This window comes from Austrofundulus limnaeus, unplaced genomic scaffold (assembly GCF_001266775.1).
Source record: "Austrofundulus limnaeus strain Quisiro unplaced genomic scaffold, Austrofundulus_limnaeus-1.0 Scaffold662, whole genome shotgun sequence".
Classification (NCBI taxonomy): domain Eukaryota; kingdom Metazoa; phylum Chordata; class Actinopteri; order Cyprinodontiformes; family Rivulidae; genus Austrofundulus; species Austrofundulus limnaeus.
Genome location: NW_013953064.1, coordinates 259,280 through 263,515, shown reverse-complemented (window position 1 = coordinate 263,515; position 4,236 = coordinate 259,280). Strand labels below are relative to the sequence as shown.

Below are 4,236 nucleotides of genomic sequence, written 5' to 3'. Positions count from 1 at the left end.
TATCCGGAATGTCCTGAACGAGCTAAATATTTTAATATATGAATTGTTTAAGTTGCATAAAAACTGTGGAAGGAGAAGCCGTCCAAAAAACATACAGAAGAAACTGGAATAATAAAGAATAAAGAGAAACATGAAAACAATAGTGTGAATGCTGGAGGTGTTCACACAATTAAACATTCTAGGGGTTAAATAAATAATTTTCATTTAATAATCAGCTGTTGTACATTATAGTTTTGGAGAATCATCATTACATTTAATAGCGGGGGTACTAGTGGTGTGACAATGGTTCAGGGGGTACACAAGTCTTAAAAGGTTAGGAACAACTGATCTAACAGAACTCAGCATTTTAAACAAGAAGAACTCTGTTTATTTCACAAAGATTCAAACAATAAAAACGCTAAAACATCACGACGAACCAGTAAAAACCTGCCAGCGTTTCCATCTCTTCCCAAAGAGTTTCAAAGCCCTCCCGAGCCCCAACCAGTCCCACAAAGCTGTGCGGTGGCTGTGGTTCCTGCCGCCTCAGCAGCGTGTTCACAGAGACGCAGCGGTCTGCAGAGACCTGAGACCCCTGCAGAGACGTCCTGCAGGGCTCAGATCTGAAGGGACAGCTCTGATTTCAGAACCGTGGAGCAGCTGAAGCTGCTGCTTCTGCACCGAACTGAGCTCTCATCAGGACAGAAGAAAGATTTTGACTGTTTGCTTCACAAAACACGACATGCTAACAGTTTCCTTCTGCTGCCAGTGTTTATGCTAAGCTAGGCTAACATACAAATCAGCTACGTGTTTAAACACAACAAATATTAGGAGATATTTTCAGAGCCTCGGCTCATTCACATCATTACGACTGACTTTTGTTTTGTGTCAAATGTTTACATTTATTTACATCTTTTTCTCTCAGAAATTACTGAACGTTTTTCAAATCCTTGAACATGTTTGTGCTCTTTGAACTCTACTTCAGCATGCATGTTCCACTTTTAGCGTTTAGCTACAGGGTTTAGCCTTTAGCTTCTGCTTTGCAGGATTTAGGTTTTGACTTATCTCAGCTTTAAGCTACTGTTTTGCTAATTTAGGGATGTAATTATTTTTGTTAGACTTTGATTATAGTCATATTAGTCATCATATTAATATGATTATTATATTTTTCCTACCTGGATTACTGATACATCAGGACAGTTTTAAGTTTTATTTATTTGCTATTTTTTTTATTTTAGCTACTGTTTTAGTGGGTTTAAACTACAGCTAATGCTTCTTTCAYTTTTGGCTTTCAGCTAATTTTTGGCAACTTTAGCTTTTAACTAAGATTTTATTATTTTTCAGCTTTTAGCTACTGTTTTGCCAGTTCATTGTTTTAGCTATTGTTTTGCTGGGTTTTGCTTTTAGCTTCTCATTTGCTAGTTATAACTTTTATCCAATGTTCATTTTAGGTTTAAGATGGGTTAAGTTTGATTAATTCGTGTCTCTACTTTGTTTATATTGGCTTTTTGTTCTGTTAGAACCTTYGCATTTTAGTTTTAGCTTTTTTTAGCTGTTCTTCAGTTCTGACAAGATGGTTTTAGCAGATATGTATATATTTTTTTTCTTAAAGCTGGAACAAACCTTGTGAATCTTTAAAGAACTGTGTTTCCAAAAGTTTTGTTTAATTTAGAGATGAAACATTAAAAAAGCTTTTTCTTCGGCAGGTTTTCAGCCTCTGAGGATTCAGGGAAACAGGAAGTGATTTTTCAGCTCGGCTGACCTCAGGTCGTTCGGAACCAAACCAGGTCAGCCTGAAACTGAAGTGAGGCTCTGAGGTTCAGCCAAGCGTTGACTGAACATCACTCCTCCTCTTCATCACCATCCTCCTCTTCATCACTCCTCCTCCTCTTCATCACCATCCTCCTCTTCATCACCATCCTCCTCTTCATCACCATCCTCCTCTTCATCACCATCCTCCTTTCTTTCTTGCTGGACCTGTTTCAGCAGAACTTCAGTTTGGATTCTTCACTCGGTCCGTTTCACAGAATAAATCTTTGCTGCTCTCATTTCTCTCTGTCTGACTAAAAAAAAGGCAAACCCGTCCGACCACAGAGGAGAGAAACTGAAGCAGAGTGGAGCGTCTTCCCAGAGGAGAACATCTGTGATGGAGCCGAGGTGTAAAAATAGAAAATTAAAAACTTCTTCAGACCCTCAGAAAGCGACAGAGCTGGGTTATTTCAGCTCCACATTTAGATCWGAGCCATGAAGCTCGTCTGTAGTTACAGCTCACGGGCCGGCCCGACCCGACCAGAACCAGCTGTAATAAAACTAAAATAACTTCACAGAGTTCGGTTCTTTTTAAAGCAGCTTCTGCTCTGCAGCTGGGAGGAGACGACTTTTTATTTTCAACAGCCGATTGAACCAAAGGGAGCAGAACGGAGAGCAGAACCGGGTCAGACAGAACCAGAACTGAAGTCTGGTCCACATCAGTCCAACCGACACACAAAGTCTTTGGACTGAACCGCTTTAYAACCTTTAAATAATACAAAGTAAGAATATTTCCTCACAGTTTCAGACGACAGAGCTTTAAAATATATTTAAGAAATGTTGGATTTATTTTTAAAATGAACATTTTCTTTATTCTATCTTTTCTCACTTTAGTTTCACGAATTTTACTGAGTTAAAAAACAAAATAAAATCCAACATTTCTGCTTCTAAATGTTCCGACACTTTCTAACTTCCTGCATTCAGATGAAACTATTTGATATAAAAAGTTAAAGTACAGAAACAGATAATAGGTGTGTTACTTTTATTTATACTGATGCAGGGATTTCTGAATATTTTAAATTTAGTCACCAAAATAAAGCAAGAGCTCAGAGCATTTTTCTGCCATCGTATTTTATTTTGAAAGGATTTGTAATTGGAAACGGGTGAGCTCAGATTTACTGATGGAATCTACATCCTCCYTGTTTCTGTTTTATTTTATTTTGAAAGGTGTCTGTGAGCACAATTTAAGAAAAATGCAGTAGAGACGTACGATTTATCAGCATTAACATCAGTATCTGTTCAGTAAGTAAAACTYGACCAATATTAACGTCCAATATTTACCTCCCATCATCAAACATCACACAAACATCTCTGATGTTTGTGTTTTGGGAGGGGACATGGTTGGTCTGTCTGATCATGATCGTTGTCAGACGTCATGTTTGTGGTTTTAAAAAAAGACAAGTGTATTTGTGGGTATATGTATATAAATTATATTTGTGTATCCATCATCTAAACCTGTTTGTTCCTTTCAGGGTCACTGGTGTCCACCTCCATCAGTCACAGTGTGAGGGGGCGGGGTCCCCCCTGGACAGGTCTCAGTCCATCACAGGGACACACAACCGTTCAGTCTCACTCACACCTGAGACATTTAATCAGTTAAACTAACAGTCATGTTTTTGGTCTGTGGGAGGAGGCTGGAGTACCCGGAGAAAACCCACACATGCACGGAGAGAACATGCAAACTCTACCCAGAAAGGTCCCCGGGCCGGGATTTAATCCGGCAACCTTCTCGCTGAGCAGCACCAGCTCTACCAACAGAGCCACTGTGTTTGAGTAATCTCAGTAAATATCGGTTATCAGAATGAAAATATCAGATATCGGTGCGTCCCTAAAGTGCAGCGAGCTGTAGCACTTCCTGTTCAGCCTGGATGCACTTCCTGTAGGAGTTTATATTTCTGACAGAATAACTCTCGGTATAAAAGCTTATTAAATGTTATAATATTTATAAAATTATTGACAAGAAATRAGTTTTTAAAGCCGTTAACGTGAAAATACAGATTAAAATAACGATTAAAAACATTAGACAACAGAYAAGTCACAGTTTTTCTCTGGTTTCCAGTGAAACGTCTCTGAACAGAGCCGGGCTCGATGCTTCATGTTTCAACAAACCTGAGTTTAACTTCACCTGATGAAAACTTTTACACAGAGGAAGGAGCAGCAACAATCTGTGAGGCACAAACAACAACAACAACAACAACAACAACAACAACAACAACAACAGGGGGGTGTTGGGCTCACACATTTGTTCTTGAACCTTGTGGGGACCTTCCATTGACTTCCATTCATTTTTTTATACTTTATATCCAAACCCTGACCATTGATCCTAAAACTAACCTTAATCCACCTGTTAGCTGTGACCAGTTCCACCTGTTAGCTGTGACCAGTTCCACCTGTTAGCTGTGACCAGTTCCACCTGTTAGCTGTGACCAGTTCCACCTGTTAGCTGTGACC

General features: G+C 39.2%; 1 long non-coding RNA gene across 2 annotated transcripts in view; it reads left to right on the top strand.

Annotated features, from left to right (window-relative positions):
* The window catches only part of LOC106531659 (uncharacterized), a 5,685-nt gene extending 1,460 nt beyond the window's left edge, over positions 1 to 4,225 (top strand). Inside the window, exons 2-3 of one of the 2 annotated variants that reach the window (XR_001311972.1) lie at positions 1,683 to 2,507; positions 3,258 to 4,225. This is a non-coding gene — a long non-coding RNA (uncharacterized LOC106531659). The other variant, XR_001311971.1, reaches the window with a different exon arrangement.
* The last annotated feature ends 11 nt before the right edge of the window (positions 4,226 to 4,236 follow it).